Source organism: Tupaia chinensis, unplaced genomic scaffold, assembly GCF_000334495.1.
Source record: "Tupaia chinensis unplaced genomic scaffold, TupChi_1.0 Scaffold000355_1, whole genome shotgun sequence".
Classification (NCBI taxonomy): domain Eukaryota; kingdom Metazoa; phylum Chordata; class Mammalia; order Scandentia; family Tupaiidae; genus Tupaia; species Tupaia belangeri.
The window spans coordinates 16,155,122-16,167,903 of NW_006159850.1; the positions used below are offsets into that span (position 1 = coordinate 16,155,122).

General features: G+C 36.9%; 1 non-coding gene across 1 annotated transcript; it reads left to right on the top strand.

The window, feature by feature from the left end:
* The first annotated feature begins 12,298 nt into the window (after positions 1-12,298).
* Positions 12,299-12,405, top strand: LOC114008565 (U6 spliceosomal RNA). Its single transcript, XR_003550086.1, has one exon. It is a non-coding gene; the product is annotated as a U6 spliceosomal RNA (small nuclear RNA).
* Positions 12,406-12,782: the final 377 nt, after the last annotated feature.

Sequence of the window (12,782 nt, forward strand, 5' to 3'; positions counted from 1 at the left end):
TTCCCTTCAAATGCATGTTTTTAATCTAGAGTAAATTATAGACCACCAAGTATAGGCTGACTTGAATATCGAGCACCAGTTCCCACACGAATATTGTTATTGTTGGCTTTAGCACTTTAATCTAAAGAGGACACAAATTCTGCTCATGTTTGAATAACCCTTGCCAACAAATTGATCCCATAGCAGCAGGGCTGCTGGGAGTCATTTCAAAGATGGAAAGGAAACATAAAGGGGAAAACCTCAGTACATGTATTTCTTCCTACTTAGAATCTAGGATAGATCCCTTTAAAAAAGAAAATAAGATTTTTCTTTCCTCTTTTTCTAAAAGTAGTCCAAAAGGGCATTAGAAAACATCTGTAATTTACATAGAAGAGAGCAATGCCGAAGAAACACAGATTCCACAGCTGTTAACCCAAGGGACAACTCAAACCAGGCAAATCTCTAAATAAGGTCTGAAAGGCAGAGATGCTCTTCTAGAGGGCAGCTAACTTCCAAAACCAGGAGTATGGAGTGGGCACGTGGAATGCTGAAAAATTTCTAGAAAGTTACCCTTTGCCTTTGGATGGCCATATCAGAAAAATTCATATGCACTTTGAAAATTTAGATATATCCAAAGAACATTAGGCATTTTGCCTGGCTACCACCCTAGCAAATGAATATAAGAAACAGTTTTTCCCTGTCATTTTAGTTTTTCCTCATCCATTAGATATTACATATTAGTTAATAGTATCACCAGAGAGTAAACACTTCCAACTTTATAACATCAAATGTTAATAAACTTTTGGGACCAGCAGTGAGCGTAATGGCTATGTCGCTGGACTCCCATGTAGTTGACCGCGGTTTGAGTCTCTGACCCGGCGGCTTAAACTCACGCCGGGCACATGTGCGTGCCTGCCCAAGATCCTGGGAGGAGAATGGAGGAGAAGGGATTGCGGCGTGGCCATCCCCCCCTGGGGGGTGATTTCTCACTTTCTATCTCTCTCTGTCTTTCTGGTGAGCGCATGCGTCCTATAGCGAAAATCTCTCAAAAAAAAAAAAAAAAAAAGTTAATAAACTTTTCAAATCCTGCTTCTCTATTTTCTATATTGCTTTGAGTAAGTTACTTCGTACTTATTTATTTACACTTATAGGCCTTAGTTTCATCATCTGTAAAATGGAGATACTATCTACTTAAAGAGTTGTGAGGATTATACAATCGATACTTTTAGCCATGAATATCCCAGATATATTGTAGATGGCCCATAAGTCTTAGCTCCTATTATGTACCTATCTTATCAATGCACAGCAAGCCTACCTCTTCATGATGACTTCTAAAATTCATGCCTAGTGCTAATCCGTGTGGCTTATACCCTGAATACCTCGTAGCCGAAAGTCTCAACTGGCATGTTGAATTTGATGGCCTATTTACCAATAAATAGATAACAAATGTAAATGACTCCATTGTAAAAAAATAAGTAAGTACATTCAGACTTATGATTTGAAGGTTAAAGGCTCAATATACCAATTCAATTTCCCTTGACTAGTAGTTCTCTTCCACATAATATATGTGTTTACTGTAATGACTGCTAACTGCCTTTTGCGGAAACTGTCAATATTCTGCATACACAGTATCTGGAAAGATTAAGCAGGACACTAGGGAATTAAAAGATACAATTAAGTGAAAATTAAAAAGAAAATAGGATGATGTGTTCTAAAACCCTAGCAAAGTATTTTAGTAAGCTTTCCTAACTCCCTTTCTGTACACAAATATTAAATGGATTCTGTCCCTTTAACTGTCAAATGGTTTTCCATCTTACAAGTAATCTTTCTCCACAGAGGAGTCTTTTAAAAGTTATAAATAAAATACCCCAAATATTTTCTCTTTCCCACAGATGAGAACATTAGAACACTGACATTTTAATCTGTTCTGTACAAGAGTGAGTTGTGTCAACACAGTGCTCCCAGCTACAACACTGAAAAAAACAAGTTTAATTAAAGACAGAGAAGAAACTGCATGTGGAGCCTAAGCCATTGAGATACAACGAAGAGTTGTCATCTTCTGAGTCAGTTCTCTTTGTCGGTGTCACAAGAAAAAAAAAAAAAGGCAAAGCAAATGTTTGATGCTATAAAGAAAAAAAAATGGTAGTGTCAAATGTCAATATTCAGACCAAGAACTAAAAAAACTGTATTTATGTAGTACTTATTTCCAGAGTCCAAACACTACTCCTAACATCATAAAACATCTCTGGATATAAATAGAAGCCTATTAACCACATATATATTGTAGAAGACATAGCTGAAGCACAAAAAGGGAAAAATGCCAAGATCGCAAGATAATGGTTTAGCAACAAGGAATATACGTTTTATTGGGTTTATTCCAGAATATTGGCTATTCTTCCTCCAACTCTAACTGAAGGGCAAATTGGCATTATTACAATACAGTGCTCCAAAATTAAGCATGGATCTAACCACATTCTAGCAATAGCTTGCTTGCTTACACCCTTCTGCCAGGGCATCTTATCATCACAAAGGCAGTTTAACACAATGAAATGAAAATCGTTGCAGACACAACCAGGCTCCAATCTCAGCTCTGCCATTTCCAGGCTTCGTAACTCTTGGGCAAGTTACTTACTATTACTAAATTTCAATTCTTTTTTCCTTGTCTTTAAAATAGTGATAATAAGAACAACATAAGTGTCTTATTGTAAAAGGCTTCAGTAAGATAACACAGGTCTAAAATACCCAGTTCAGTTTATGGCTCATATAGTAGATCCTCCACAAATAATATTAACTTTTGGTTTTTATAATACTGACCACTAACTTTTGAATATTATCACACCCTCCAGATTCTACGTTCCTTATGACTATAACTTCTTCCACCCCTATAATATGACCTATCTTACTTTAGGGAGAATGTTTAGTATTAAGTATTAATACTTACTGGTCTACACATCCATAATAACTTGTTTTTTTTTCACAGCACAGTATAACAGAATGATTATCAGCATGAACTCATCCCTCAAAACTGCCTATATTAACTGATTATATTTCAATCACGGCATTGATATTTAATAGCTGTACGACTTTTGCCAAGTTATTTATTTATGCCCCAGTTTCATTTGTAAAACAAAGATATAAAAATATATTTATAGGGCCGTTGTGAAGATTAAATACATTAAAGATATGTAAAGCTATTAGAATAATACTTGGTCCACATATAAGCTCAAAAAACATTTGCTATTACCTGATAATATATCTGGCACAATGAATATTATATTTACTGTATGCATATTAAATATTTCTCAGAATGTATAAGATATAAAGTTGTAAGGAAAGAAAGCAGGTAATTATTTGAGGAAATAATCATAAAATATGATGGGAACTATCTGAATCTATATAAAGAAAAAAATTACAACTGTAAGAAAGTAACCTGAATGAGAATTAATATAAAGAAAGAATCTGGGCTTTACAGAGAGCAATAAACTAACAATTAGTGTTGTAATGATATGGAAAAGAAAAGAACACATATCATCATGGAGAAGACAGTACAGAAATTCAGATGGTGATAAAGAACGACATTCAGGTTACTCATCACGGTAAAAGGCATGGACAAAGGTTGGAGAGGAATACAAAAGGCCCGTTTGAAAGAGATACACAGATCTTCTGCCTGGAACCGAGAGTTCCTAGAGGAGAAATAGTCAATTTAGTAGTCTCAGTCCCTTCCCCCAAGAGCTCAGAAAGCACACAGTAGGTACCCTTTAAATATTTACGTAAACAATAGGATGAATTCCAATTGCAACCAGTTTCAAATGATAGCAGTGGGCAGAAATTCCTAATGGGTGTGCCAACACATATTAGAGTGCCTAAATTGAATGGCAGGTGTTCTGAGATAGTGATCCTCTCAGCTCTTGGGGTCTAACGCCTCTGGCCATAAGCTGGTTACCCTGCTACTGCTGGTATGTCATAGAAGACTCATTTTCTACATATACCATGCCATAAAACACTGGGAAGAAATGGGTTAAATAAGGTGACTACTAGGCAACGGAACAACAACTGCTATAACAAGCTAGGTACCAAAACTAAGGATCCACATCGGGGTAAGTGAAAAAGGGAGAGATTCAAAGCAGTTATGAAAGAATAACTGCTTAAAACATTTTGATTAAGTTCAATACACATTTATTGCTGTCTCTTATGTGTGAGCCATTTGCCAGGCATTAAAAATATTTTAAATTTTTTTCAATTCATTATCATTATTAATTTTTAATTTGACCAGAGAAAGAAAGAGACGGAAAGTGGGAAAGTAAGCCACCAGGTCCAGGACTCAAACCATGGTCAGCCACATGGGAGTTCAGTGCCTCAACCACCACACCGCCTACTGGCCCCAGGCATTAGGAATTTTAAAACTTAAAGAAACAATTTGTCATTAGTAATCTTATTTTAATTTAGAAACAGTATTCCATGTTTTCCTTTAGGTATTTTATTTCACATAGCTCTTAGGAGAAAAAAAGTGTTAAAGAAGCTAGATCTCACACAGCTGGCTAGGGTTCGAGTTTTGGTGCCAGTAGCTTGAAAAACATGCTAGGCTTGTGCACACATATCCAAGATCCCAAAGAATGGAGAATTGAGAGGAAAATGGAATGCTGTATGAACAGGCTCTGTTGGGGGTGCTATCTCTCTCTCTCTCTGTGCCTCTCTCCCTCTCTTTCTCTGTCTTGTATATGCCCATGTACCCGCTAGTATTAAAAAAAAAAAGGTAGTTTTAACCTACCCATTAAAATATCAAAAATTGGGACCAGTAGGTGGCGTGGTGGTTAAGGCGCTGGATACTCCCACATGGCCGACCAGGGTTCAAGTCCTGAATCTGGTGGCTTGCTTTCTCACTTCCTCTCTCTCTCTCACTCTCAACCTCTGTCTCTCCCTGGTCAAATTTAAAAAAATAAATGAATGAATAAATAAAATAAAATAAATAATTTAAAAAAAGAAATTATAAAAAAAAATATCAAAAATTAAGCCTTTTGCTAAGAACCGTCGTATCAACAACCAGAGGGATATGAAGAAAATTTTTTGAAATAGTCCCCTAACTACAATAGTGTACGAATAATTTTTAACATATTTATATCTGAGCAAAAGTCAGAATGCATGAAAGAGGCAAACTACTTTGGTCCTTAAGTAATCATAATAGAAAATATACATTATGAAGAAATTATGCATGGATTTCAAATTTTATACATCAAAAAAGTAATAATAATAGCTATAATTTATTAGGAGCTCACTTTGTATCAAGCAGTGTCAATTTACACTCATTATCTCATTTTGTCCTCAAAACAACCCTGAGGGTATAACTAATCCCACTCTGTTTATAAAAAAAAGGCTTAGAATATTAAGTCACCTGTCCAAGTAAAATGCCTAAGTCAGAGTTCAAACCTGCGTCCATCAAACTCTCAAGTCCATATTCTTATCAAATGTATTTTTTAAGTCATTCAAGAAAGGGCATTGAGAAACGCACCTGAGACTTAGAGAAAGGAGACCAAGGCAAACAGACACAGCTCACTCATGTACTGTTCTGGGACAGAGTATACATTTGCCTAAAGCTAACCAAATGGAGCCATAAAAGTAGAAATCTAGAGGTCTGTGTATAATTTTCTACTGCTATATAACAAATTATCACAAACTTATTATCTTACAGCTTATAGGACAGATGTCTTAAATGAATCTCACTGGGCTATAACAGAGCAGCATTCCTTTCTGAAGGCTCTAGAGCAGAATCTACTTCTTGCCCTTTCTAGCTTCTAGAGGCTGCCAGCATTCTTTGCCTTGTGGCTCCTTCCCCCATCTTTGAAGCTAGCAATGGTCAGTTGAGACCTTCTCCTATGGCTATTTCTCTGATTCTTCCACAGTCTCTCATCAAAACCAAAAAAAGGTTCTCCAATTATAAGGACCCATGTGATGAGACCAGGCCCACTCAAATAATTCGTCCATAACCTCCCCATCTCAAGATTCCAAACTCAATCATCTCTACAAAATTCCTTTGCTTTGTAAAGTAACAGATTTGGGGGATTAAGACATATATGTTGGGCAGGGACATTATTCTGCCTATCATAGTCTGACTGCAAGAGAGTGGAGCCATTCAATATTTGAACCATGTATCTAGTGCCCTTGTTCTGGTTCCACATGTACAAGATAATATTTTGGCTTGCCCTATAGCTTATTAATAGGAATAGAAGATAGTGTCTAATCCCCTAGGTAAATATATTTTACATTATATTGAATAATTTGGTTTCTGGGTTATACATTAATGTCTTGTGAGTACTGTCAGAACAAGTCAGAATCGCTTAGTCCAAAAACTCTAAGACTCAGACAAGATCAATATTCTGAATCTTTAAGTTAAGGATCAGAGTCAGGGGTGAGGGAGGGGATATATTTAACAGATCTATATCTATGATAAAAACAACTTTTTGAAAATCACATTTAAAGAAGTTACATATAATTAGATACATCTAAGAATGTAGTTATACATCACTCATTTTGATTTAGAAGACTTGTATCAATAAAGAAGATAGTCATGGTTTTCTTTTTTTTTTTATGGTTTTCTGATTGTACTTGTGTAATCAAATGGCCTAATGTAGAATGTGCTTAGAAGGCAGCAGGGAATTTCAAAGTAACAACTTTTAAAACTTGGATCACATAGATTAGTGGTTACCTACAGTTGGAGCATTTGAGGGATAATAGAGTGATTGACAATGAGTATGAGGGGGTAATAAAAATGTTCCAAATGTGATAGTAGTGACAGTTATACAACTCTGTGAATAGACCAAAGAAAACATTGTACTTGTACATTTCAAATTAGTCAATTGTATGGTATGTGAATTATATTTCAATAAAGCCGTAACATTTAAAAACTGAGGTCACAAAGTGAAGACAATGAGAAGGAAATCTAGCTAAGTATCAGCATTAAGTGAGAGAAAAAAAAAAAAGATCTTATGTGATATACGATTTTAGTAAAGAACTCTTTTTTTTTTTTTTTTGGAGAGATTTTTCACTATAGGGCGCGTGCGCTCACCAGACAGAGAGAGACAGAGAGACAGAAAGCGAGAAATCACCCCCCAGAGGGGATGATCACAATCCCTTCTCCTCCATTCTCCTCTCAGGATCTTGGGCACGCACGCACACGCGCCCAGCATGAGTTTTAAGCCACCGGGTCCGGGACACGAACCGCGGTCAACTACGTGGGAGTCCAGCAACATAGCCATCACGCTAACTGCTGATTCCCAAGAACTCTTTCTTAGTATAAATTACTTTCACCCTTGTTCTTCTACCTATTTTAGCTTTTAATAGACTCTGTTCTTGGAAATGTCACAATTTTCTACCTCTTTCCTTTATTTGATTTTTGGTTTTTGTTCATTGACTCTTATTAATCAATTAATATACATATATGACAAAATTTATTCCGTTCATAATATAGAACGTGATTCTGATTTAACTTCCAATGCTCATTACTGCAGAATAAATATGGATAAAGGGAATGTTCCCATCCCAATCCTGTTTTAGAGCTTCATGTTTTCTGACCCTTATTCTGTATTATATGCTGACTGTCTACACACCCTAAATCATTCTACGTATCCCAACAGCTGTGTCAAATGCATGCCTTCCAGTATCAAGATTCTCATATTAAATACAAAGAACGGGTCTCTGTTTGTAAATGTAGAAAGTCATCATTTTAAGAGACCACCATTCATTCTATTTATAGCTAAACTACTACAATGTCCAACAATGACTCCACGGAGCTGTATGATGCTATAAATAACTTCTATTTGCCTTCTGTTTACCTACATCCTCTTTGTCAAGCTCCGTTTTATCAAATACCACAGCAGAATAAAAACTGGCTGTCAGAGGTCAGTTTTGCTTAAAATTAAAAGATCAGGCAAATTTTATACACTGTGAAGATATATGTGGTTAAATGTAATTAAAAAATGAGGCGATGTTTTGCTTGAGGCTTTATGATATGAAGATAATCACTTATATAGCTCCCAAATATCCCCTTTGAATAGTGGTCAAATCATTTCAAGAAAACACTTTCCTGAAATTAATACATTAAAGCAGTTTATTTAAAGTTAATAAAATATCATTATCTAGACCCACAAACAGGGATTCCTTTACCCCTGAGAAAGACCATTACCTTCCTTCATATTAGCTTAGACAGAATGGTCTAGTTACTTTTCTACATGATGCTTGTAAGAGATTACTCTCCATTCTCAAAATAATAGAAATAACTAAGAATGTAATCCTAATCCTCATTGTTAAATGTGCTTATATATTAAATTCTCCACTGTACCATAAATCTATCATACTGTTATATGCTATCATGCAGTACAACTGATTCTTATTGGAAAGAAGGGTAGAGTTTTTGTTTTGTTTTGTTTTGTTTTGTTTTGCCATAGGGTGCACATACTCACCATAGAGACAAAAAGAGAAAGTGAGAAATCATCCCCCAGGGGGATGACCACTCCACAGTCCCTTTTCCTCCATTCTCCTCTCAGGATTGGGCATGCATGCACACGCACCCAGCATGATTTTCAAGCCACTGCTGGATCCAGAACTTGAACCACAGTCGACCATGTGAGAGTCTAGCACCTGTTGGCCCCTACAATTTATTCTTATATTATGGTATGCCCAGCCATATATGAATAAAGAACTGATGGAGATTTGGGCCAGCAGGTGGCATGGTGGTTAAAGGCACCATATTTACACATGGCTGACTGCAGTTCGAGTCCTGGATCTGGCAGCTTGCTTTCTCACTTTCCCTTTCTCTCTCTCTCTCTCTCTGGTCAAATTTTTTAAATTATTGGAATTAAATAAATAAATAAATAAATAAAAATTGAGAGAAGATGAATATACATTATCCACACTATAGAATGCGTGTATTTCCTTGCTCTGAAATTAAAATGTGCACCTCATGTTATAGACAAATACACCATAAATTCAGTTCCTAATACAACACTATTTTTGTCAAATAGTTTATATTATTCATTTTTCCAGGTTTCTAAAAAATAAACCAAAACTACAGGAAAATAATTACTACTGTTGAAACTGGAAACTTCTTTTTTTTTTTTTGAGAGGTTATCCCCATAGGGCGCGTAGACTCGCCAGACAGACACAGAGAGACAGAGAGACAGAAAGCGAGAAATCACCCCCCCCCGGGGGGGGCGGGTGGCCACGCCGCAATCCCTTCTCCTCCATTCTCCTCTTGGGATCTTGGGCACGCATGGGCACGCATGCACACGTGCCCGGTGTGAGTTTTAAGCCACCGGGTCTGGGACGCGAACCGCGGTCGACTATATGGGAGTCCAGCAACATAGCCATTATGCTAACTGCTGGTCCCGAAACTGGAAACTTCTGAATGCTAGGTTATAAAAAGCTTACACGCACTTTCACAATACATTTATAAATTTGTCAAGATTATAGTGTTGCTGCCATTGTTGTTTTAATTTACCCAGAAATTCAAGTACATATTATATCCAGGAATCCTTTTAGACAATCGAAAGCTGAATTTTCCAAATAGGGAGCTGTAGCTCATTAGGTCTGCCATGGACCGTGAAAGCCACTTGCCAATAGTGTCGAAAGACTATTACTCATTTCATTCTCACCAAAGAGGACAGACCTTTCCCTGACAAAACGTCACCGAAAAACACTGCGTTTGGGTCTGTGACTAGAACAGATCAGCACACATGGATGGAAACTCAATACAGAAACTAATGCCAAGTGGAAGTGCCAGGTAGATGTTCTATCTTTCCATCTTCAGAGATTACAGTTTCTACCTAGAGTTCATAAAGAAGAAAAAAATCAAAAGCAAAACCAAGGTACCTGTAGTATGCATGATAATTACACCATCTGACTTGACAGAACTGTCAGTCTGAATGGCAAATTCTCTGCATATGATTGATTTTTGTAATCCTAGTGGCTCAAAACACAAAAACTTAAGGGCCAATCAAATCAAATTTGAATCTCAGTCACTGTCCAAGCAATGTTGTTAATCAGAAAAATCAGGATCACACTCAGAAATAGCCTAAGTCCTTATTCAGCTATCACAAAAACAACTAAGAAAACTCTGAATTAATATTAATACATCATAGCTAATAGTATGCCAGAGATAAAAAACAATAAAACTATCTGGATAATTTGTATAAATACTAAGAATTCTTGCTCTTCAGATACTTTTTAAATCTAGATAATTTAATCTGAACTAAAATTTAGCTGGGTAGATAGTCTGATGCTCAGTTTAGATATAAGCTAAGGGATTCCACGGTGCTAGTACGTTCTTCTTGATCATGTGTTAGCTACGCAGGTATCTTTAAGTTATAAATATTAAATTGTATACTTACAATATGTGAATTTTTGTGATTAATGAAGCTTTGTTATCATGTTATCAAGTCAACTAAACTTGGTCTTCAAAAAAAGCTACAGCATCAAATTCCCATTTCATCAAGATTTTTCCAGCTTCACGCTTTGTTTTTTTGGCATTCCAAGGTAAACTGTTTAAGGACAGATTCTTGTTAGAAGTGTTACAGCAATGGACTATGTTTCATTATATTTGGGTTTATGCTCTTATAACACAGTTTGTAGCAATGAGAATTATTTCTATTCTAATGATTAGAGAAGTGTTTTTTAAATAGCCCTGATAATCAATAATGCTATGTTTCTGAAAAGATTTAAAAGATCACAACTTCTTTTTATTTCATTTTATTCATTTAGTTACTTATTTATTTATTTATTTATTTATTTAAATTAGACCAGAGAGGGACAGAGAGAGAGAGAGAGAGAGAGAGAGAGCAAGCCACCAGGTCTGGGATTCAAACCATGGTCAGCCATGTGGGAGTCCAGCGTCCTTAACCCACCACCTGCCAGCCCCACAGATCACAACTTCTATAGATGATTCCTTAATATTCACAAAATAATTTCTGAAAAATGTATGAGTGAATACAATACTTCAATAATAGGGAACATTAAAAAAAATTTTTTTGAGAGATTTTGGTTAAAGGGCACATGTGCTCATTGGAGAGACAGACAACAAGAAATCACCACTTGGAAGGATGGCCATGCTGTAATCCATTCTCCTCTTGAAATTTTGGGCATGCACGCATATGTACTCAGTGTGTTTTAAGCCACCAAGTCCAGGACTCAAACCGCAATTGACCATGTGGGAGTCCAGCACCTTAACCACTGTGCTACCTCATTCAAAATATTTGATATTGATGGTGAGGTATTGCAAGAGATATATCAAGATTCTTGTCAAAAGTATATAAAAAGGGGTCAGTTTGATGGCACAGTGGTAACATGCTGATCAAGTGATGCGGATGCCGGATCCATTCTGAACATCCTGGTTCAGTCAACCTATGCATTCTAGGTATGCACATCCATGATCCTCACAGGGAGGTACTGAGGGTGGAGGGTGGCATGAAACCCTGTTAAGGTGTTTTTTTCTCTCTCTCTGACTCTCTCATTAAAAAAATAAATAGGAGGACCAGCAGATAGCATAACAGTTACATCACTGAACTCCCATGTAGTTGACTGCAGTTCAAGTATCAGACCCAGCGGCTTAAACTTACACTGTGTGTGTGTGTGTGTCTAAAATCCTGAGGAGAATGGAGGAAAAGGGATGGTGGCATGGCCATCCCCACTGGGGGCTGATTTCTTGCATTCTGTCTCTCTGGCAAATGCACATGTCCTCTAGCAAAAAAATCTCTCCAAAAAAAAAAAATAAAAATAAATAGGACTGGCCCTATGGCCTAGTGGTTATAAGAAGCATGATCATACATGGCTGAATGAATGATTAGAATCCCACCCTGGAGTACTGAAAAACACACTGGGCATGTGTGTGTGTTGCCCAGATTCCCAACAGCATAGAGAACTAGAGGAGAAGGGATTACAACATGACTGCCAGTCATTGTGGGATGCTTTCTCTCTCTCCCTTTTTCTTTCTGTCACTCTCTCTCTAATATATCCCTTTTGGCAATTAAAATTAACTAACTAAAAAAAAAGCATGTAAGAAAGATCATGGAACCAGCAGATGGCATAGTGGTTTTGTTGCTGGACTCCCACATGGCCCACCATGGTTCGAGTCCCGGATCTGGCTGTTTGAAACTCATACTGGGCGAATGTGCGTGCATGCCCATGACGAACAGACAAAAACTTAACACTTATCCCTCATTTTTGTTTAGAAGCCTAAATTATCCAAAAAGATAAAGCCCAACTCCAAATGAATGTCCAAAACGTACAATTATCCTGTTGATCAGTATTTATTTCTGTTAATAATAGAGCAACAGTGCTCACTTCAGCAGCACATATACTAAAATTGGAATGATACAGAGAAGATTAGCATGGCCCCTGCGCAAGGATGACACGCAAATTCGTGAAACATTTCATATTTTTTATTGCAGCATTATTCACAATTGCCAAGACATGGAACGAAACTAAATGTCCACAACCTGATGAATGGACTGGAAAAGTGTGGTATATATACTCTATGGAATACTACTCAGCCATAAAAAATAACAAGACCCTGGCATTTGATAGAAAGTGGTCAGATATGGAGGATCTATTGCTGAGTGAAGTAAGCCAGGCTATGAAAGAAAGATACTGTATGTATCCACTCAATATATACCGACTATCTGCACTCTATGGTAGAGAGCGAAAGATTGGAGGACGTAAAAGCAGTGAAGGTACTTAACGAGAATAGGACAGTGTGGAATGGGGGGGGCATGAAGAGAAGAGGATAGAGAAAGATAGCAAGAGAACAATAGAGAGAC